This window comes from Colobus angolensis, unplaced genomic scaffold, assembly GCF_000951035.1.
Source record: "Colobus angolensis palliatus isolate OR3802 unplaced genomic scaffold, Cang.pa_1.0 Scaffold28, whole genome shotgun sequence".
NCBI lineage: Eukaryota > Metazoa > Chordata > Mammalia > Primates > Cercopithecidae > Colobus > Colobus angolensis.
Genome location: NW_012116043.1, coordinates 1,053,581 through 1,078,418, shown reverse-complemented (window position 1 = coordinate 1,078,418; position 24,838 = coordinate 1,053,581). Strand labels below are relative to the sequence as shown.

Below are 24,838 nucleotides of genomic sequence, written 5' to 3'. Positions count from 1 at the left end.
GGCTATAATGTGATATATAAACATATACAGTTCTGGATAAGTGGTGGGCTAATGTATTTATGTGTTAGTAATTGTATTGTTTATCAATAATTGTGGGACTCTAAGGTCCCAGAAGCTTATCATAAGTTATCAGCAGGGGATATACTCTTTCTTCCATAAGACTAAGAAAAGTACAATTATGGTCACCTTGACGGTAGTGCCTGCCAACTTCTCTCTGCAAGAATTCAGGTTCTCAGCTTTCAATTTCAGCTGCACTAGGCACTAATGAGATGCTAAAGAATCATAAAAGAGATTTCACATTTGAAAACCTTCCCTACACCCAAGGAAACATCTTGTTTCCAAACTTAGTCTGTGATGAGTAAGACGAGGCTGAATGTCTTCTGACAGATGTGCTCTCAGAGGAAATTTAAAGTTACCTGCTGCTTGCCTGGAAATATGCAGGGAGCTCCTTTCCTAGAAATAGAATCTGATGTCACCTCTGGAGAAAATCACTGGCTTTTAAATCGCAGTGAATTTCCTGGGTTAATATGCAGCAGCTACAAAAAGAAGAGGTCTGATACGAAGGTTGCCTTAAATGGTAGAATTTGCAAAGATCCCCCAGGGAGCAGCGGCAGAGCCAGAATTGGAACCCAATTACACTTGACTCCAAGATCCCTGTTAATCCACCATGGTAGGCATCGTCTTCTGGCACTGATATTCTCTACTGACAGATCACATGGGCTCCTTAGGGTCAGGGAACACATGCTTTTCATTTCAATAATACTTATTGGATATTTATAAAATATCTTCTAAGTGCCAGGCAGGGTGGTGAGTGATGATGATACACAAGATTGTCAAAGTCCATGCTCTCCTGGACATGCCATCTTGAGAATAAGGACAGGCCAACAGGCCAACGAATGAATAGGTTATAACACACCCAGCCAGCATCAAAAACAGCAATGCCTTGCAAATAATATTTGCTCCACAAATTCATGTGGGATAGGATTGAATGGAAAGCGGTAGGATGTGACAGAAGACTGATGCTCACTGAGTTCCTGCAGCACTTTTACTTTGGCCATGAGGATGTCATCCATTCATCCTTTCAGTTGACATTTGCTGAAAACATATAGCTCACCGGACAGACACCATGAGAGGTAGTGAAGCTAAAGAGATCGATGAGACCTGAATCTCTCAGAGGGTCCAGCTGTCTCTCCAATGTAAGGTCAGACAATTTCTGTGGTTGTTATTTTCATGCAACTAAAAATATTTAAGAGTTAGCTTCAACTCACATGCAAATGTCATTCATTTATGGCACAAATAAGAAGACAAATAAATGCAAATCTAGGTCACATTCCATCCTCACAAACTTCTTGGTGGCATCACAAGAAGAAAAGAAACACACATTGATCTGACATTTAGAATTAAGAGAGTTCAGCAGAAGTGACAGAATCAGGACTCTGATGGCTAGGGGAGGAACTTGCTGGGCATGGAATCTTGATTCCCTATAGTGCTGGAAGAAATCCTGTTGTAGGAAAGGTTGATTTACCTTTCTAAAAGCATCTGTATCACTAACCTATGTGCTTCCCTTTAAGCAAATGTTTAGAAACATCAGGGGCTCTTGCTTCTTGGATCAAGATCAGGGGACATCAGGCATAGTGGTCCCTGATCAGCTGCTCTGCCCCAGCTCCAGCATCTCAGAAGCCCATCTTCCAGTCTGGATCTTGGGGGTTCATTTCAGTTCATAAATCCATAAGCACCTAAAACTGGAAGGCTTTCCATCCACCCCACTCTACTCAAGACTTTGAGTGAATTTTTAAGACATGGGGGTAACAGGCCAATACTTTAAAACCACCTAGCTTAGTCCTTATGTCGCAACTCATCCTGCTCATCTTTGGAGATTAAAAAAACAAGTAAATAATAGGATGATTATTTATATTCCTGGAAGAAGAAACTCAAAAATAAATAAAACTTAAAACTCAGCACTTAAAAACAATTATAAAGTGATCCCAGAATACATGTAGCTCCCAATCTGTCAACTCTTCAGAATTAAAAAATGTACCAGTGTAAGTTTTTTATTCCCTCTAGAGTTAAGCTCATAACAAAATTGGCCATACTCTCAATGGAAGAAAGAATCTGACCTTTAAAACCACCTCCCAACTTTCCAAAAAGTGAAATAATGCACTTGATCTAAATTAGTTATGGGCATCTCATTCCTTATAATGATGTTGATGGTGATGATGATTATAGTTATTGATATTAATTTTTACCTTGTGCCAATCACTGTGCTCAGCGCTTCCTCCACACATCTCACTTGACCTTTCAAATCATTCTATGGGTCAGACTCTAACATGATCCTCGTTTCACAGATCAGAGAGATTACTAAAATAAAGCCACTCAAAATGTTCTGGAGGTCAGAAGTCTGAAGTCAGCCCCATTGGACTAAAATAAAGCAGTCTGAAGCCAAGTTCCCTTGGAGGCTCTATGGAAGAATCTCTTTCCTTTCCTGTCCATGCTTCTAGAGGCTGCACAGATTCTTTGGCCTACGGACCCCTTCTCTGTGTTCAAAGTCAGCAAAGTTAGTGAGAGTCTTTCTCATGCTGTCATCTCTCTGGTTCTGCCTCCTGTGTCCACTTATAAGCACTTCTGTGATTACATTCGACCCGTCTGAGTAATGCAGGATAATTTCTGCATCTCCATTGTATTAGTCCATTTTCACGCTGCTGATAAAGACATACCCAAGACTGTGCAATTTACAAAGGAAAGAAGTTTAATGGACATCTCACAGTTCCACGTGGTTGGGGAAGCCTCACTATCATGGCGGAAGGCAAGGAGGAGCAAGTCATATCTTATGTGGATGGCAGCAGGAAAAAAGAGCACATGCATAGGGCAACTCCTGTTTGTTCTTAAACCGTCAGATCTCCAGCATGTGAAGAGAGCACGGAACAGACCCTGTGCTCCTTCCCTGGGAGGCAATTACCCAGGGAGGTAATTCAATCCCTGACGATTCAATTACCTCCCACTACATTCCTCCCACAACATGTGGGAATTGTGGGAGTTACAACTCAAGATGAGATTTGGGTGGGGACACAGCCAGACCATATCGTCCATGTCTGCTGATTAGCAACCTTAATTCAACTTGCATCCTTACTTTCTCCATGCAAACTAACAGATTCATAGGCTATGGAGATTAGGACATGGAAATATTTGGGATGGGGTGGGGGTGGCATTACTTTGCATGTCACAAGCAGAGAACAACTGAGAGTTTCTACGATTCCAGATGAGCATGCAGAATGAAGGAGGAGTCACGCATCTCCAGAATTGGAGAGAGTGCAAATATGTCCACCTGGGCTTCCAGGCTAATTGCCAACACCTTGCAGGGAGCTCACACACACACTTTTCAAAGAATAGGTCAAGGCTTTGTCAAATGTCAGCTAGTGTCAATTCTTGAGTTAGGAAAAACTTAGTTTCCTGCAACCCTTGCTGTCTTCATTGTAAAAACAACCTCTTTACTAGAAAGAATAGTGTTCTAAGATGGGACCAAAACAGTCAGAACCACCAGCACTTACAAACAGCTACCCTAGAAGGCTGGCCTGTCTTCTCTGCCATTTCTATGGCCATATTTAATCCACTGATCAGATGACTACTGGTCAGCCTTTCAGGATGTCCATGTGCTATATTACATATCAGTGCAATTGTCAAGATGTTGAGAGAATTTGACAGCCTCCATAGATGTGACTAATAGCACCTTATAAAGTCTAGTAAAAGAAGTCCAGTTATGGCTGAACCCTGCTCAATCACGACCCCTAGTGAGCACTGAAGGGGAAAGGATGCTTCTTTTTGTCTTAATTCACTCTGGAAATACTGTCCCAGCTTAGTTAACTGATCCTTGTGGACGGATATCCAAGGAGGCAAAGGAATGCTTGTCAAGAGCAAAGGGGAAAGAAAGCATACTGTCTTACATTTTTATTCTGTTTTACACTTTACGAATGAACAAGGTGATATTCACCTAGACCTCTAGTGTCAGACATCGCTTGGTGACATCAATATTTATTTATCGACTGAGTGTGACTGTTGAATTATATTCTTATAATAATCTCATGAAGTTGGCTGAGCAATTACTATCATGCTTTCGTAAGAGGGCTTTGCCATTTGGAGTGGTTGACTTGCTGGAGGTCCCAGAGTTAGTGTTCAGAACAGTATGTTACCTGTGTGATCTTAGGCAAAGTGTTTAGCCCTTCCATTTTTCAGTGTCCTCATGTATAACCTGAGGATAATAACGTCACCCATCTCATTGTTAAGGGGATTCATGAGCTAATATATGCATATGGTACCTAGAACTCTGCCTGTCACGGTACCTAGAACTCTGCCTGTCACGGCACCTAGAACTCTGCCTGTATGCAATATCAATATGAAATCTTCTTATTCCCCAGCATCCTTTATCCTGCATAATATGACCTCTTTACAGAGATTGGGCATGGTGAAGTAAGCATTTGATAGTCTCTCCTTAGATACATTTCCTCCTGTTTCTCTTTGCGAACAACTCCTCCAATACCCCATGACTTCTGAAGGGCTGGATTCCAGGGTGGCCACAGATGAAACATCGCCAGCCAGCACTCCATCTTCCTGGCCAAAGTGAGTAGTTCAGGAATGGACATATCCAAGTTTTACCACTGTGATCTGAGAGACTAATCTAGATACCCCTTTATCAACGAAGATCACCCTAATGTTAACGAAACAAGTTACCTACGGTTCCACAGTTCAGGGCTTGGCTGGCCTGGCAACTTCCTAAATTCCTAGGGCTCCAAAAAAGACCACACTATCACTAAACTCCCTAACTGTAGGAGCTGTCAGGCAAATTCAATCAGTGTTGTACTTAACTCTGATTTATAACCCAGACCTCTACAACTCTGACTGGACAGAGGACTGGCCTTACAAACATTATCTTCCGGTAAGCAACTGCAGACTTTAAGCTGGTTTATAGAGGCTGCACATAAACTGTCAGCAAGTCCTATAATTTACCTTCTGATGTAAGAAGCCAAATTCCACATCATTTGAATGCTAAAACCCCTCTCCAAAGTGAATATGGGATATATGTAACATATATGCTTACCCATTGTGCGTGCACTCAATTCCCTGCATAAATATGTGTAGCTTTTCCTGGAAACATTCTGTATATATATGACTCCATTGTGTGAGGTATAAAAGCCAACCTACTCTTTCCCTCTTCTGAGAGAGAGCACCTTTAGCACATGCCAGAGATATTTCTTCCTGATTTGCAAACTGATACCACCAATAAAACTCTCCTTTCTACTACTTAGCTATCCTGGTGGTCTTTGGAGAACTCCATGCAAAGACTTTGCTAGGATTATGCTAAAATTCTTGGGAAATGGGGTGCTTTATTAAAGCTGGGCTTTCTAACCTGAGAGGAGGCAAACCCAAGACTGCCAGGGCTATCATTAGAAAAGATGTAGCCCAATGGTGATCATAATAAATGTAAAGCAGACACAAAAGATGAATGGAGATGAAAACCTGGGCATATTGTGCATACCCAAGTGAGTGAGGCAAGGGTGGAGATGAGCTGACATGGGGTTTGGCCAGAAGAGGGAAGAGAAAATCCCATGACAGTATTTAATAAGAGGAGGAAAACTGGGAGGCTTGCTGGTTTACAGTGCCACATAAAAGGATGTCTGTTGTGCAAGAACGTCACTAAAAAATCAATACTTTGGAGATGACAAAGAGAAAAATGAATAAATTAATTCACAATGAAATCATAAAATATTCGATAGTAACAAAAGGCTAAAAATGTAGTCTAGAAGTCCAAAGTACAACATAAGAAACACAGTTCATAATTGTATTCTACGTTGGAAATTTGCTAACAGAGTTTAAGCACTCTTAACCACACACACAGACAAGAAACATATAAAAGGAAGTAAAGTAACTGTAAACATATTTGAGGTAGATGAACCAACTTTCTATTTCTGGGAAGTCAACAAGCGCTTTTAATAATGTTTGCACCGTGATGACAATGAGGCCTAGATTTGTACCAGGTAATTTATTAGAGTTAAACAAGCAAACAAACCCATATCTTTTTCTTTCCACTGGCATCTGGAGTCATATTGTCAGAAGTTTCTTTAGGTTCTAAGCAGCAGCTTATGAGAATGGCTTGTTTAGGTCAGTAAAGCATTGATATATGCATCAATAATTCATTCATAATTGCTGGCTGAAATTGAAAAGTTTGCAGATTTCAATGAAAGGCTCTATTTCCAACTTGTCTTGAAAAATTAGAAGCTCTATAATGCTAAGTGAAATAAGCCATAGAACAACAGATACTGCATAGATTCCACTTATATTCAAGGAATATCGAAAATTGTCAAACTCACAGAAGCGGTGAGCAGAATGGTGGTTGCCAGGGGCTGGGGAGAGGAGAAAATGTGGAGCTGCTATTCAATGGGTGCGGACTTTTAGTTATGCCAGATGAATGAGCTCTAGAGATCTGCTATACAACATTGTGCCTGTAGGTATATCTTTAAAAATTAAGAAGATACATCTTATGTCAAATGTTCTTACCACAATTTAAAATGCGCGCGCGCGCACACACACACACACACACACACACACACACACACACACTGGTGCCACATCCTGCAGTAAGTGCTGGCTGCCCCTAGGAATGGACATTCTAATCCCAGCTAGGCGCACACCCTACATTGCCAATTAAATAACATCAGATCTGTTTCTCTGATTGATGTTACCTGGCCTGTCCCTGCAGAGATTTTTGCTTTTAACTACTGCTTATTTATTTTCACTAACACCTCATAAGATTCTCTGTGTATATAATGGGTCTTGAAAATTAAGCCTATCGTGTAATTGTTAATTAAATGTATTTACATGTAATGAATAGCATTATTGTAATTTATCACTAGTGTGAATCTAGATTTTATATATAAGTGTTGTTTAGAGTATGGAGTAACTATAATGTCTTCACAACACTGGTGAGAGTTGGGAACTCAACATCCCAGGTTGTTCAGGACAAAGACTTTTATGTCTATGGATTCCAAATAGCTTTCCCCATGGTAGAATGAATTCAAAGTCCAATAAAGGAGTGGATTCTGTTGAATCATCCTATAATATTTAAGGGATTACTCTGCACCAGCTTGCCTCCGCGAACCAAGTGAGTCTGGCTCAATAATCAATTGCTTGGCTTCTCTTTGGAGGTATTCACTAGAGTGTAAGTTTAAAAATTCAACTTTTCTTGGCTGTGGGCAGCATTAGCATGCTTCTGCCAAGTGTTTTCAACGTAGTTCTTTAAATAAATATTCTTCAACAAAACTTTGGAAACTGTGAATCCTATAGACCTTTTCTTTTTCTTTTTCCTTTGAAGAATTTCCTGTGCAAACCCTGAACACTTAAGCTTGTTATTTCAGTGTTTGTGTCAATGACACATAATTAAAAATGCTTCTATGAGCAGCAGGCTCTGTGTTAGCAGTGATCCAAAGGATCCAAAGGATGCAAGAAGCACATTGGCACCATATGTCAGACTTTACCAAGGCAAACACGTCTTGATCCCTTTTGTGGCAACCACTTAATGAATTAGGAATGCCTGGATCATTTTCTAAGCTAACAATGTCTTTTAATCTCCAGAAGTCAGGGACAAAATGATAAAAAATAAAGGAGCTCATGAGATGTGTCAGTAGCTGGTCAAGATGGAATAACACGGACTAAATGTAACCATTTACTTGAAATAACTAAAAAAAAAGGCTAAAATAAAATAAAACAACTGCTTTTAGTCGTTGGGCGTTAGATGGTGCAGTATATTAATCCCTATGATAAGGAAAGCAAATTAATTGAGTCCTATCATTATTCCAGCTTATTTCCTGGAAAACATTACCAAGGCACAACACAGAGAGGGGAATCCAAGCAGAGCTCAGTAGTTTTCAGATTTGAGAACATAGACATGGAAATCCAGAGAGACCAAGGCAGCTGGAGTTCATAGGGTACCGTAGACAAAAGAGGTGGTTTTTGTTTGTTTGTTTCTGTTTCTGTTTTACAGGGAGAGAAGAGACATTTCTCATTCCCACAGAGAGTTCTTTTCAAGTCTTCAGCTAAGTGCTAATCAATGTATGAATACAGAGAAATGGTCCGAGCTGTGGGAAGGATGGAAGGGTGAGAGGGAAAGAGTGGATGAAGAAGAGATTGGTCAATGAGTACACAAATACAATTAGAAATAATATGATTTGGTATTTAGTACAGTACGGTGACTATAGTTTACAATAATTTCTTGTGTAGTTCAAAATAGCTAGAAAAATTGGAATATTCCCAAAGTAAGGAAAGACATTGTTAGAGGTAATAGACATCCTAATTATCCTGACTGATCATTACACATTGTAAGCATATATCAAAATATCACATGTACCCCCCAAATATGCTCAGCTATTATGTATCAGTTGAAAACTGGGAATGACAGTTCATATCTTACAGAGTTGGTATAAGAACCTAAATAAAATAACGGTGACTAGTATATTAAAAACGGGAGAGATGCAGGGGAAAATATTATTCTCACACAGTGTCAGAAATGGTTTGTGTTTCCACCATGAAAATGGAGAAACTGAATACTACATGGGGCATCAGGTTGAGTATTAAGAAGGATAGCGCATTCGTAGCGGGGCCAAATTAACACTAAGCTAAAGTAAGCCTGGGTCCTTACTAACAAAGCTTAAAAGCAAGTATTAAAAAGGACAAACTGTCTCATAGCAAAGTGCATGAATATTTATGCAATAAGAAAATCCCACAACATCAATGTGACCTTTACATGGTCTGGCAGAAAGAATGACATGGAACAAGCGGGCAAAGGTACTAAAACAGTTATCATTAATAGGGCTCATATGTTTGAGAAGGTAATGGTTCAGTAGATACATGAAAGGAATTTTTAAAAGACACAAAACAAACCTTTAGAGAAGAATATTACAATGACTAAGAAGAAAATGACATGGGCTGGGCTTAACAGCACAATAGCTGTTACAAAATCAAAGATTAGTAAACTTGAGGGCATAGCAACAAGAAGTATCTCAAATGAAGCACAAAGAAAACAATAGCTGTGAAAAATAAAGAAGCAGAGAATAAAATCAACAATATTAGATTAACAATTCATCCCATGCTGAAAAGTCCTAAAAAGGGGAATAATATTACTACATTCAGGGCAGTGGTCACGCTGAAGAAGCATTCTTTAAAAAAAAAAACCGTACTTGAAAGATCTTCATAATCAACAAATGGACCAACAACAGCTTTGGTGATTCTGAAACCCTAGAAAGAAAAACCTCATTACTACACTTAACTCAAATACTGCCCTAAATTTTTTGGTAAATTCTACAATGTTTTTACTTTAGGGAATAACCATTTGCTGCTGAAAAGATAAGGCAAGTAATGAGGTTAAGAAGTGGCGTGCAGGAGTCTTTCATGTATCTGTGACATTGTTTCTTTACCTTGATAGGCTATACGTAGACCTGCTTTTATGTTCTCTCACCCCTTTTCATTCTGGCTCATCAAATTCTGATTTTGTATTTTGTAGGCACTAAACTCTTGCCCTCAAGGAAGTAAGCCTCCCTCCTTTGTCCAATCCTCAAATTTAAACTGGTCACGATTATATCTTTCTAATTGGTTAAGAGACTGGCAGGTCACCCAGTTCCAGCAAAGGAGATGCAAGGGAAAGCTTGCGGGGGCTTCTGGGCAATATTTTATTTCTGGATAACACGTGCCTTGGTAGCAAAGAGTCCTTTATCCATCTGCTTAGATCAGTATCCTGTAGCCACGAGGCAACAAGTTCAACATCACAAAGGAAAAATTCTTAATATGGCAGAATACAAAGACAGGAAGTGACATCACTGAGCTACTGAACCATTTGGGAGCCACCAATCTCTGGACTTCCTGTTGTATGAAACAATGGGATGCCATCCTTCCATATTCCACAGTCAATCAGAGTACCGAGGGAAAGCTGACAGAGAAACTTGTTAGTAGAAAATGGCAGCTATCTTCATGATCCTTGATGGTCAAGTGTAGAATTGCGTGATAGGAAAGAATCCCTAAGCACCACAGACGCAAGGGAAGTTTGTGTATACTGACCATCTCCTTCTTGCTGGTCTCCATCTAGTGCTTTGAAAAAGATTGGATGCAGAGCAGGACACCGGAGAGATCCCCATCACCACCCTACTTGATGGTTCAAGTAACAAGGTTTGAATGCGGGACACTAGAGTAGGTACTGGAATAGATAATCCAGTCTTCAAGACTTGCATAGGGACAGATAATAATGAGATGCTGCGAGTAACAGACACACAACACATGCCAAGCTTTTAATCTTCTTTTATATAAAGCAAAATTCACCTGCCATAAAAAGAGGAGCCAGAAACCTGCCCATGAATGGTTTCTAATGCTGCTTTGATGGGAAGGCTGGAATGGTACACAACCTCCCGTGGCTACATATATTAGTTGATTCTCACACTGTTATCAAGACATACTTAAGACTGGGTAATTTATAAAGAAAAGAAGTTTAATTAGCTCACAGTTTTGTGGACTACGCGGCCTCTGCTTCTGGGGAGGCCTTAGGAAACTTACACTGGAATGCAAAGCAGAAGCAGGCATGTTTCCACGTGACTGATAGAAAAGAAAGAGAGGCAGAAGGGGAAGGTGCCACACTTTTTTTTTTTTTTTTTTGAGGCAGAGTCTCGCTCTGTCACTGAGGCTGGAGTGCAGTGGTGCTATCTCGGTTCACTGCAAGCTCCACCTCCTGGGTTCACACCATTCTCCTGCCTCAGCCTCCCAAGTAGCTGGGACTACGAGAGCCCACCACCAGGCCCAGCTATTTTTTTGTATTTTTTAGTAGAGATGGAGTTTCACCATGTTAGCCAGGATAGTCTCAATCCCCTGTCCTCGTGATCTGCCCGCCTCAGCCTCTCAAAGTGCTGGGATTACAGGCGTGAGCCACCACGCCCAGCTGCCACAAACTTTTTTCCCACCAGATCTTCTGAGAACTGTATCAAGGACAGCACTAGGGGAATGGTACTAAATGGTACTAAATGATTAGAAATCACCTCCATGATTCAATCACCTCCTACCAGGACCTTCCTCCAACACTGAGGATTGCAATTCAATGTGAAATATGGCTGTGGACACGGAGCCAAACCATATCACTACAGGTTAAACTTCAACACAGCACAGCTGCCTATAGAGCAGGGTTTGCTTGTTGCTCTGAAGGCCACTTGGGAAGTGCATATGCAACTTCTTGCCTTCTAACTTTGTCATAAAATTCTTTTCAGCAACAGCAGTTTACTTTTTTATAATAGTATTTCCATAACTATTATTTCAGAGAGACTATTAAAAACAGGTATACTGTAAACATAGTAGAGGAGAAAAAATAAAAATAAAAATTTCCCTAAACACCATAGAGAAAAAAGTGATTAGTGTTTTTTTCCCCTTGGCATTACTAATAATTATTGGCTCAAGAAATGGAAGGTTTTAAGTCAATGGATTCCCCAGCATGCGGGTGTAATGAGAGAAATGAAAAACGATGACAGCCAGGGACTGAGTATCTGATTTCCAAGGCAGAATAAAAGCTCAAACAAAGGCATGTGCCTGTCTATCCGGTTGTGTAAAGAGAGAATGAATGAGAGGCTAAGGAGCTTATGTCAAATAAAGTCTTTAGCTTCTGATGTGGATGTTGGATTCTCAGAACACTTGGCTTGTGGCTGACGGCTGCTCTACTCATCTACCTGATTGGGTAGCTTGTCAAATGAAAAATAGTAACAATAATAACAAGGGTAGAAGAGAGGAGAGTCATGCTTGGGAATCAATCTAGTAAAAATTGGGATTGTGTAGATAATAATAGTGATGATTAAAAATCAATGCGTTACGGAGTGCCCAAAATGTGCTTAACTCTAAGATGGTTGTTCTAAGCAATATTTTGGGGGAATTAACTCTCATTGCTCCCCAACGATTTTGTAAATTATTTTTTGACATTATCATCATTTTTGCAGGTGTGGAAATGAGTGAACTAAGAGTTTAGGTGCACAGTTTACATCATCCAGTGGTGATGGAAGTGGTTGGGACTCAAATCCACTTCCTGTGGCCCAGTTCTCATACTGGAAGCATTTTCATTTCTCCGCCTCAGTAAATATCTTTTCCAGCAGAGCAGAGACTTATTTCTGAGCTCATGAACTTGCATTGTCTTGTGTCCCCTGCTAGATCTAGGTGTTTTGTTTTTGTTTTTGTTTTGTTTTGTTTTGTTTTTTGAGACAGAGTCTTGCTTGGTCGCTCAGGCTGGAATGCAGTGGCACAATCTCAGCTCACTGCAACCTCTGCCTCCTGGTTTCAAGGGACTCTTGTGCCTCGGCCTCCTGAGTAGCTAGGACCACGGGTGTGCACCACTACACCTGGCAAGTTTTTAAATTTTTAGTAGAGATGGGGTTTTGCCATGTTGGTCAGGCCGGTCTCAAACTCCTGGCCTCAAGTGATCCACCTGCCTCGGCCTCCCAAAATGCTGGGATTATAGGCAAGAGTCACTGCACCCAGCCAAGGTCTAGTTCTAATGCCAATGCTTTGCCTGTGACATTGATTTCCAAAACCAAGGTAGAAAATAAGCATTTGATTATTTTATCTAAACTATTTCTCAAGAGTTTGAGTGAGGATTTAATCCCTGCCTCTCTAGTCTTAGAAGACAATGAAATCCTCCCTTGAGATTGTTCTTTTTTTTTCCCCATCATGCCCCAGAACAGTATTTCTCTAGCTTTTCCTGGCAACTCTGATGTTCCCCAACAAATAAACTTGATGTTCTGTTTGGATTTCTCAGGACTGTGGTTGAAAATCAGGAAAGCTCACTCTAATCTAGTTTAATCCATGCTGGGCAATTTATTTTGTCATGAAGCCATGCTACGCACAAATTGATCTGCCAAGAGAACAGACTCGCTTGGATTCTGGGACTTCAACATCACCAGATAGCATTCTTCTTATTTCTCCTGATCTTTCTTCTCTCTTTGTTTCTATAATTTGATTCCACTCACTGCACTGCAGACATGTTCTTTCTAAGCCAGATGAAAGGTGAGTATAGGAAGTCCTGAACTCATACTGTAGCAGTACAGTCTGTCAGGGAGGAAGAAGGGGTCATTCCTATCAGCTCCAGATTGGAAAATCCCAAGGAAGAACTCAGGAACCTCTGCTCAGACTATGTGTTCATCCTTCCACAAACACTGCAGCTAGGAGGACGGCTGCATGACCCCCCCCGCCTTGGGCCTGACACTGGTCAATGCACAGGGCTTGTCACTGAGGGACAGAGCACAGGAGTGGCCCTGAATCAAATGAGCCGTGCTCCACTGCCAAGCAGCAAAATGAAATGACTAACAGAAAGTTTTAGTTATCTCCTGTGGTAAACAAAGTAAGAACCGACTCCCCTAAAGACGTATATATCCCAATACCCAAAACTTGTGAATGTGTTACATTACATGGCAAAGAGATATTAAGGTTGAAGATGGGGTTAATGTTGCTCATCAGTTGACTTTAAAATTGGGAGATTATCCTGGATTCTGGGCTGACCTGACCTGATGTGGCCAAAGGGTGTTTAAGAGTGAAGAGCAGCTACTCAGGGGGCTGAGGTGGGAGGATCCCTTGAGCCCAGGCAATGCAGCTGTCTGTGTAATAAGATATTGGCTGCACTTGGCTACTCATAAAGTGTGGACTGGGACATGTAGACACATTCACAGTTCACGCATGTCTGACTTCAAGGAATCTAGTGGCCTTGTTGAAGAAGGCAGCTCTAAGGAGCAAAATTCATATCACGGCCATGTGATACCTCTGCAGACTTAAGGCTTGGGCCCAAGAGATTTTGGGAATCAGGTTTTTCCAAGGTCATCTGTGAGATGGGTGAGTAGGCAAACCTTCTAAATTCTCTGAGCCTTTAATTATCAGTGACATGAGAGTAAACATACAAGCCAGTTTCACATCACAGGATTGTAGTGAACAAAAACAAACGTCATCAATGTGACCTAAGTTGACAGGAAAAGCTCAGTGAAAACATAAGTAAAAACAATATTTTTCTTCAAACATAACCCTCACTTTCTATATATTACACATGGAAGACAAGGAACCTTATTGTCTAATTTTGGAGTTGAACCATCGGCTGTACTTGGTGTTGGACAGTGAATAAAAACATTTAAAAATATTTAAAATTCCATTTTTGGCACGACATGTCAAATTACTAGAGTCTTGTGTTCTATTATTTCTTATACAACTATGGAAAATATTTTCTAGCTAATGTAGATGGAGTAATATTTTGGAGATTGATCAATAGATACTCTTAATGAAACTAAATTGTTAATATAAAGTGTTAGTCCAACAAGTTAGTTGCCTAACATTCATTTTCTCCATAGCTGCTTTAATGATGGAACGTTCCTCTCTAGAAGTAAATTTCAAGTGAATATTGAATTGGTTAGACTAATGCCTTTAGGCCATTACAATTTTAAAATTCCTTTTTCCATTGTGCTTTCCTGGGGTACCTAGGAAAGTTTTCAGAGTCTACTCGTTCTCATTCCATAAATATCTATGTCAAACTCGAAGGTAATGAAGCAGGGAGGGACAGCTAAGCACTCTCATTTAAACTGTTTTATCACACTTGTTCCATTCCTTTTTTTTTTTTTTTTTCTTTTGAGACAGAATCTCAATCTGTCGCCCAGGTGTGATCTTGGCTCACTGCAGCCTCCGCCTCCCAGGTTCAAGCAATTCTCCTGCCTCAACCCCCCAAGTAGCTGGGATTACAGGAGCCTGCCACCACATCTGGCTAATTTTTGTATTTTTAGTAGAGATGGGGTTTCACCATGTTGTCCAGGCTAGTCTCGATCTCCTGATCTCAGCTGATCGACCTGCCTTGGCCTCCCAAAGTGCTGGTATTACAGGAATGAGCCACCACACCCGGCTTACACTTACTCCATTTTATCAGTATACATATTAATTTTTTAATGTGATGATTCATGCACTTTGAATACTCAGCAACAAGATGTGCATTCTTATTGAAATGTTAAATTATTACTAATAAGCTAATTCATGCCCTTTTATAAATGTATGAAATTATTACAGTTTGAATCAAAGAAATAAAATGCAGTAAGCTGTTCTCTTTAGAAATCTTTCTATTGGCAGGTGAAATCAAACAATTACGAAATGCTTTAATAAACCATTTCAGCAAATGCATACTTTTGGCAGTAAATTAGGAAAATATTTTGGTATAAACATCAATTACAAAGTTTTAGGTGTTTTGTTATAAAGTTGTGATTAAAAATAAAACATCCTCGTCATTATAATGATTTGTTTTCCTATACAGTACACGTATACATACATATGTGTATACATATATACATATTTCCTATACATATTTCAAAGTTGGTAGTTTTTGTTTGGTTAGACCGTATGGAGCAGAGACACAAGGTTTCACTTTTGTTTTTGAATATCCTCTTTCCCTCTCTTAGCTCCCTCTTGGATAAGGGACAGGGATTTTCCTGGGTGACTGGTCGTCAACACAGAGCTGGGCGTGTGGCTCCTGGCTGACTTATCTGAAGATACAAGAGAGTGGTTTCCTAGGATATCCTTCAAGTTCCTAAAGATGAGTGACTCCCAGAGACTCTTGAGATTTAGCTTGGTGAGGGTGTGTTCGTCCGATTTTATGCTACTACCGATAAAGACATACTCAAGACTGTGTAATTTTTTTTTTCTTTTTGAGATGGAGTCTCACTCTGTCAGCCAGGCCAGAGTGCAGTGACACAATCTCAGTTCACTGCAACGTCTGCCTCCCGAGTTCAAGTGATTCTCCTGCCTTAGCCTCCCGAATAGCTGGGACCAAGTGATTCTCCTGCCTTAGCCTCCCGAATAGCTGGGACTACAGGCGCCCGCCACCAGGCCCAGCTATTTTTTTGGTTTTTTTAGTAGAGATGGGGTTTCACCATGTTGGCCAGGCTGGTCCGAAACTCCTAACCTTGTGATCCGCCCACCTCGGCCCCCCAAAGTGCTGGGATTACAGGCGTGAGCCACCGCGCCCGGCCAAGACTGGGTAATTTATAAAGAAAAAGAGGTTTAATGGATTCACAGTTCCATGTGTCTGGGGAGGCCTCACAATCATGGTCAAAGGCTAAAGGCACTTCTTACATGGCAGCAGACAAGAGAGAATAAGAACTAAGCAAAAGGAGTTACCCCTTATAAAACCATCAGATCTCGTGAGACTTATTCACTACCAGGAGAACAGTGGGGGGGAACCACCCCCATGATTCAATTATCTCCCACCAGCTCCCTCCCACAACACATGGGAATTATGGGAGCTACAGTTCAAGATGAGATTTGGGTGGGGACACAGTCAAACCATATCAGAGGATAACTTGTCCCTCTCAGTTTTCATATCCCGCAAGGAAGATCAGCATCAAGTACTTGCAGCTGAGATGGAAATTCTTGAAGCTTCTCTCTGCTTTTTGTTCAGTCTGTCCTGTCCTTTACAGCAATGCTCCATGACATGGAAAAAGTTTCCTCGCAGATGTTTTTTATATACCCATCACAGGTCCAAATGCCATTTCCTTGCAGCAAGTTTATCTGTGCAGTTGACGGTCTACTGTTAGACCATGGCAAAAGGATTCTATTTTTCCACTTTTACCAAAACAGGCAGTTTTTGACACTTAGAAATTCCATTTCAGGTACTATAAGTAAGTATCAAATTGCTACCCATTCACTATAATTATTGCCAGTTCTAAAATGCTCCCACATCTTTAGAGTTTCAGCAGATCATTTAAAAAGAGTATCAGAAGCATGATATCTTTGAAGCAGAATGGAATTATAATGCATCCTTTTGCCAAATACCTCAGGTTACGAGTGTATTGCCTTATCTGCATTTTTTCTATCTGTTCTGGTATAAATAATATTATCATGAGTGGTGGTCTAATTAGTTGCACTTTAAAATAATTTGGATGTATTTCCTAGTCTTCAAAATGTTTTAATAAGGGACAAAATAAAATTCAGTCATAGAACGTGAAATAAGTCAATGTGTACTTCCTAATTCCATGTACTTATTAATATGTATTGCTCTTCACATCAGTGGGATAGAGATCATCACTAATGACCATCCGATGCATGTCAAGAACTGTTTAAGTTTACAGAGCACTAGAGATTATTTTTCTAATTCTGTATACTGAAATAATTTTTGGCATCAACATTTACGTGAATAAATTTTTCAAGTATGAAATATATTTATCATAACACAAAGTTTTGGTTTCTTTTTGAATTTTTGTATGGTGATGTTTCAATGTCACCTTTAAGGTTCAATGAGATGGTTACTGTCTCATTATTACGTGAAGTGGTTGGTCTGTCTTGAGTTCAGATGATGCTTTACATGAAGTGGTTGGTCTGTCTTGAGTTCAGATAATGCTTTGTGGTTGTGGAGGGTGAAAGCCAAGGGCTTTTGATTAAGTTAAACATGATGATTAGTGACCTTGTTTGAAGACCAAGAGGAAGAGTGTCCTTGCCATGAGTAAAGGAAATGCCAAATTTGAACCAAGTAGCAATGAATACCAAAGACACAGCAATGATATCAAGGGCATAAATTGATACTGTAAAGACCACTTCAGTGATTCTATAGCTTGTGAAGGAAACCAGGAGAGAGCTCTTCAGGAATGATTTCAACACGGTCACCTGTTGATCATGTTGAAAGAGGAAAGTACCAACAAAAGCATAAGCTCCCAGTCTCCCATGGAAGAAAATAATAAATGACTCAAAAATGGTGGTCCAGACAGCTTCACAAGCTTCCCCACTCAAGAAAAGTCACTGGAGCCCAGTAATCCTAGTGACCTCAAGGGGGCTAACGGAGTTCGAGATAGGTACATATGCCCTGCTCTGCGTCTCCTTCTTGGCCATTCTGGTCTTCTTGATCAACTGCATGGCGTTTTCCTGGAAACACAGACACAAAAGGTTTGCTGTGAGTCAGCAGGGCAACGTCCCCCATTCCCACGACTGGGTCTGGCTTGGGAATGAAGTGGGACTTTTGGAGAACCCTGCTGACATTACACTCCCGTCAGAGGAGTGCACAACCATGATAGACAGGGGCCTGCGGTTCAAGGAGAAGAATTTCCTTCTGAATGGCAGTTCCCAGAAGACTTTTCATAGCCAACTATTTAGACTTTCTGACTACGTCTATGAGAAAGAAATTAAAAATGAACCTATGAATTCTTCAGGCCCAAAGAGGAAGAGAGTCAAGTTTACTTCCTACACCACCATCCTGCCAGAGGACGGCGGCCCATACACAAATTCCATCCTGTTTGACAGCGATAACATCAAGTGGGTCTGCGAAGATATGGGGCTGGAGTACTTGCAGATTTAAAATGTTTTCATATGGGCCTGGTATGGTGGTTCATGCCTGTAATCTCAACACTTTGGGAGACCCAGGTGGGAGGATCCTTTGAGCCCAGGAGTTTGAGACCAGCCTGGGCAATATAGTAAGACTCCATTTCTACAAAAAACTTAAACAATTTTTTAACTTTTTGAATCACCAAGTCAGGTGTGGTGGTCTAAACCTGCATTCCCAGCTACTCAGGAGGTTAAGACGGGAGAATTGCTTGAGCCTGAGAAGCAGAAATTGCAGTGAGTTATGATCACACCAGTGCACTCTAGCCTGGGTGACAGAGCGAGACGCTGTCTCAAAACAACCAAACAAACAAAACTTTCTTATGTTTGAATTCTACTACACGCTTTCTGTTTTTCAGAGAGTTGGAGCTGTGAGTTTGGTCTGCAATAGAGGGTAATTTAGCACAGACTAATTTGTCAGGGGATTATTAATTAGATCTCTGGTGTCAGGGGCCTGAAAATCAAATGCAAATATGTAATAAGCCATGGTGTGCTTTTAACACAGCCCACATAGGCATTGCTGAAGTATTAGGAACAGTTTGATATATGGCCTGGTACTGACTCAGTGCTAATTCATAGAAATAAATTCAGCCAAAGGCCTTGATACCCATCTCATGACAAATAGCTGTTTGCAATGAGAAAGAATTTGACAGATGTTTAATTCTTTGATACTGGTAAGGTACAGTGAACAGTTATTGCCCTTGGTGTGAGACTAGGCTTGTGTGAAATTGATGCCCTTATATTGAAAGAATAAACTGAGACTATAAAGACCACCTCCGTGATCCCACAGAGCATTAAGGAAACCAGGAGAGAGTGGTTCAGGAATGATTCCAACATGGCGCACCTGTTGGCCAAGAGGAAAGTACCACAAATAGCACAACCCCCAGTCTCCCGTGGAAGGAAATAAGAATGTAGCTGCCTTATTTGTAACAAACACTGCTCATTATTTTCACAGACATTTATCACAACATCTGCTTGTTGTTGGTTTTATTGTTGTTTGCTTTTTTGTTTTTCGTTCTTGTGGTTTTTTCTGTTGTTTTTGACTTCTAGAGGTCTTTTTAAAACATGTAAAAATATTTTTTATTTGTAAAAATATTATGTTTTATTTGAGACATGCTTTGTTTACATAGAAGTTTAATTCATTGAGATTAGCCATTGTTTTTTTAATTTTAATTTTTACTTATTTTTTAAATTTTAAAATTTTACTTTTATTTTTGTTTAACTTTTGTCTTAGGTTTTGGGATACTTGTGAAGGTTTTTTACATAGCTAAACATATGTCATGGGGTTTGTTGTACATATTATCTCATCACCCAGGTATTAAGCCCAGTACCCAATAGTTATCTTTTCTTTTATTTTTTCTTCAGACAGAGTCTCACTGTGTTGCACAGGTTGGACTATTGTGGCACATCTCAGTTCATTGCAATCTCCGCCTCCCGAGTTCAAGCTTCTCCTGCCTCAGGCTCCTGAATAACTGGGATTACAGGTGTGTGCCACCACACCCAGCTAATTTTTTTGTATTTTTAGTAGAAACGAGGTTTCACCATGTTGGCCAGGCTGGTCTTGAACTTCTGAACTCAGGTGATCCACCCACCTTAGCCTCCCAAAATGTGGGATTACAGGCCTCAGCTAGGGTGCTGGCCCTAATATTTACCCTTTCTGCTCCTCTCCCTCCTCCCATTATTGTCCCTGAAGTAGACCCCAGTGTCTGTTATTTCCTTCTTTGTGTTCATAAGTTCTTATGATTTAGCTCCCACTTATAAGTGAGCATATGTGATATTTGGTTTTCTGTTCCTGCCTTAGTTTGCTAAGAATAATAGTCTCTAGCTCCAAGAGATTAGCCATTTTATTTTAATTAATGGAATCCATATTGAATTTCAGGTTTTCTCTACTTTTCCATATTGTACTGCCTATTAATAGAAACTAATCAACTTATCCTCACTTTCTGTTTCCTTCCTTTTCTCATTGACATCTTATGTTGGCAATGTATGAGAGATCTTACTTAACAATATTAACAACCAGTGAGAAAGGGTCAATTTTCAACATGAATTTTGCAAAGGTGGGGGAATATCTGTGAATCACATGCAATTCTTGTATTTTGTTATCTGATGGCTGAACATTCACTGGAAAAGTATGAAAACAAAAAGTCTCAAAGAAACACCTGTATTCATACGAGTATTTTCTGAAAAACATATTTTGCCACCCAGGCTCAAATATAAAACCAGCATTAATAAGTACAAAAAGAAAATCCCCTAGGAAACAGCTGCAGATTAAAACTGTCATTTAAAAAAATAAAAATAAAAATAAGAAATGAGCAAAATTCTGTTTCAACTTAGCAGTGAGAAAATCCATCTTTTCAGTGACTAGAAAAGCATTCACATCCATAATCCTAGCAAAGTTGAAACTTTCATGGGATGTGTACTGAGATTGAAAATTAACAAGTATGCTCAATAAAGTCATGAAAATGAGTGGATCAGGAAAAATATGAACAAGCTCTGAAGCTCAAGAGGCAGTTGTCAAGAACACAGGGACTGGAAAAATAATTGTCAAAGAAAAAAGAAATTACTCAAATCTCAAATAGCTTTTAAAATAGAAATTACTGTTGAAATAATAGTATTATATTGTTGATATTAAGCAAATACAATACTAAGCAAATCAAGATTTTTAGAATAAGAAAATGAGACAGTATTTTAATTTATTAAGATGGGATGGCTAAAAGAGCAGATATTGGGCTAGTAAGACCTTAGTGTGGGCTCTATTGAGCCATTGGCATATTTAATAAATAGACCTGGAAGGACATAGAGGAATTACCTTGGACATTTTCATGACCACAAAGGGCTGATGATTGAGCTATTCAAAACAGAAATGTTCAGGTCATCTATTGTATTGTTATTTTTAAAATATAACTTTTATTTCAAGTTCAGGGGTACATGTGCAGGTTTGTTACTAGGTAACCTTGTGTCATGGGAGTTCGTTGTGCAGATTATTTTGTCATTCAGGTATTAAACCTACTGTAACCCATTAGTTATTTTTCCTAATCCTCTCCCTCCTCCCACCCTCCAGCCTCCGATATGACCCAGTGTAATTGTTCCCTTCTATGGGTCAGTGTGTTCTCAGCATTTAGCTCCCACTTACAAATGAGACAGCGGAAGTTGTTTATCAGCTTATTGAGCTTTTGGGTCTTGACTATAGGGTTTTCGAGATACAGGATCATGTCATCTGCAAACAAGGATTGTTTGACTTCCTCCCTTCTTATTTGGATGCCCTTTATTTCTTTCTCTTGCCTGATTGCTCTGGCCCGGACTTCCAATACTATGTTGAATAGGAATCATCCATCCTCAATGATGCTAAAGAATCCCTGCCTCGCTTTTACCCAATGGCTCATGTGACCTTGTCTTTCCAAACACAGCCCCAGGCAGAGACTTGGGAAGATCCCCTGGATTGTCAGAAATTAAGAAGGGAGACAGCCTATGCAGGATGGATCACTGAGCAACAAAATGAGATTTGCTTCCCACCTTTGTGCCCCAAATCACCAGAATTTATTACCTTTTCAAGAGGTCTTTGTATAATATAAACATTATATTTTACACACTCTGTCTTTATTTTCAGTAGAGCAAGCAAGGAAAAATAGAGGACTCTTAGGTACATGTGTTCAGCCAGATGTCTATGTATATGAACACCACAACCTAAACCCACATTCCCCTCAGAACTCATCAAATTGATGACCAAGAAGTTCTCCTAGCATCTCTTGCTAATAGGAATAGAGAGTGTGAGCAACGTACAAATCACAGGTTTAATGGGCTTGACTCTTAAACACAGGCATTCTGCCGATTCTTTAATTGTTAAAATGGGAGTGAATAATTGAGTCTGCTGATGCTTGAAAATTCTTGAAATTTGTCTAGAGAATGAAGCATTTGCTATTAAAAAAAAAAAAGTTTGCAAAGCGATTGCTAATGCCTAGTAGAAAGTTCCTCAGCTAGCCAAAGAAAACCACTGCTTTCTTCTTTATCTTTTCTTTGTTTATGGTTGCTATTATTGTTTTTAATTGGGTTATTTGTTTCTGCCACTGCTGCTTTTCAAAGGATTTGGTGGAGAAGTAGCTGAAAAGCCACCGCAATACCGAGCCGCACAGGTAAGTTCACCGGCACGTTCACCGAAACAGAATTAGAAAACTAGGCTTGTGCATTTTGAAAGACATTTTCCATTTTCTTTCCATCTGTATCCTCAACAGAAAAGGATTTTTTTTTCTTTTTTCCTTTGTGTGACCTGAATTGCATTAGGGAATGAGTCTCCTCCACCCACTCGGTGTCTCCGTTAACAGATACTGGGTGTGACTTCGTTTTGTGGGAGTGTTTTCATGGACAAGAGACAGGACAGGTCCTTACTCATGAGCACTGGGATTAAAGCAACATGGAAAGCAGGGTATTTCCCACATTGTGGAGCTTGGCGTGCTGAAGCCAACTCAGGGTACTGCATGCAAAGGTGGTTTCTCAATGAAGTGGTTAAGGCACTTCTGCCCTGAAAATAGCTTCAGGAAGAAAACAGAGGTCACCTCTATTTGTCTGCTCCTGCTAAGCTCAAAGTAAAAACACAAATAGAAGAGTTGAATGCCCACTGACAAATTAACTGTTAAACAAACCCATAATTTTACATTTCAAAGTAGTATACAGCAAGTGGAGGAACATTTTGGTGGGAAGTGATAAGGCCTTCAATTAATCTTACATTTGGCATGGATATTAATCAGACTAACAGAAAGTCAACGAAGTTTCATCCGCTCTCTTTCCCTGATCACTGGGCAGCACAGGTTATAAGCACTCTTATTTTCTAGCTGATTGCTTTTCAACAAACAGGCCTGCGATATGTAAACTGAAGCGGGGGTTGGGAAAGAACATAGATTATAACTTCTAGAAATTCAGTTCCCTGGACATCTGTAGAAGTCTGTGCAGCATGCTGATACTCACATTTCTACCCCACGGTTTTGGGAAGGAAGAGAGGAATCCATGCATGCAGGCTTTCAGAGATCATTATGCTAGGCTTCTGCTTCTAGATTTCCAGCTGCTGAAAACAAGAAAAATTAAATATCTGTGTAATTTGACATTTAGATTTATAAACATGCATTAACTTTTTTCCACACACTTAATGCTCTTTTTGCAGAAATTAAAAGTAATGTAAACAATTTTAAAAGGTGTTTAATCGGCCGGGTGCAGTGGCTCACACCTGTAATCCCAGCACTTTGGGAGGCTGAGGACGGCCGATTGCCTGAGGTTGGGAGTTCGAGACCAGCCTGGCCAGCATGGTGAAACCCCATCTCTACTAAAAATGCAAAAATTATCTGGGCGTGGTGGCACGCCCCTGTAATCCCCCCAGCTACTCGGGAAGCTGAGGCAGGAGAATCGCTTGAACCTGGGAGGGGGAGGTTACAGTGAGCTGAGATCGTGCCAATGCACTCCAGCTCCAACAGACCAAGACTCCGTCTCAAAAAAAAAAAAGTTTAATCTGAAAAGGCATAAAGAAATTGAATCTCTAAAAAATTAACTTTCCTTTTTCCTACGAACCTGAGTAAAATTTTTTTTCCAGATGTCCCCATTTGATGATAAGAGAAACAGGACAAATATTTCCTACTTTCTAATCAGCAGAGCAAACTACCTAAAAACTTAGCATTTTAGTGGCTGAGGCCTTGGCTCCCATTTTACTCTTTTGCATTAATAGCTTGATTATGTATATGTGTAGGGGCAAGAGTTTTGTGTGCGGCCAAGAGTGAAAGATGCTACTGGCCCAGACATGCAGAGTTCTGGAGACATAAGAAAGACTCAAGACAACTGAGGAGCTTCTTGGATCCCTGAAGATTGCTGCAGAGTTTCAGGATTAGGGGGTGCGTTATTTACTAAATTTTTTACAAGCCATCCTGTTGGCTACCCAGGCACTTCACGAAACTGTCAGCCTCACCTTTGCCATTTTGGCAAATGCCATCCTTTGTCATTGGTATGGAAAGGGAAGTCTCAGTTGGATGTGTCTTAATGATCAATGGCTCCCTTTTTTCCAAACATCACAGGCATCATAAAATAATAGACATACAACTTAAAAATTGTCTTTGTGAAACTAATCTGTGAAGCTGCATGCTTTTATGAATCTAAAAAGCTGGCAGAAAATGATCCTGAAAGGCTAGGCATGGTGGCTCACTCCTGTAATCCCAGCACTTTGGGAGGCTGAGGTGGGCAGACCACGAGGTCAGGAGTTTGAGGCCAGCCTGGCCAATATTATGAAACCCTGTCTCTTCTAAAAATACAAAAATTAGCCCGGTGTGGTGGCAGGCCCCTGTAATCCCAGGTACTCAGGAGGCTGAGGCAGGAGAATCACTTGAACCTCAGTGCAGTGAGCTGAGACTGCACCACTGCACTCCTGCCTGGGTAACAGAGTGAAGGTCTGTCTCAAATAGATATATATATTTATAATTTA

General features: G+C 40.2%; 1 long non-coding RNA gene and 1 pseudogene across 1 annotated transcript in view; one reads left to right on the top strand and one right to left on the bottom strand.

Annotated features, from left to right (window-relative positions):
• The first annotated feature begins 17,413 nt into the window (after window positions 1–17,413).
• Window positions 17,414–18,361, top strand: LOC105516375 (annotated as a pseudogene).
• Window positions 18,362–22,389: 4,028 nt separating this feature from the next.
• The window catches only part of LOC105516278, a 4,807-nt gene continuing 2,358 nt past the window's right edge, over window positions 22,390–24,838 (bottom strand). Inside the window, exon 3 of the long non-coding RNA XR_001002462.1 lies at window positions 22,390–23,440. This is a non-coding gene — a long non-coding RNA (uncharacterized LOC105516278). The remainder of the gene's footprint in view (window positions 23,441–24,838) is intronic.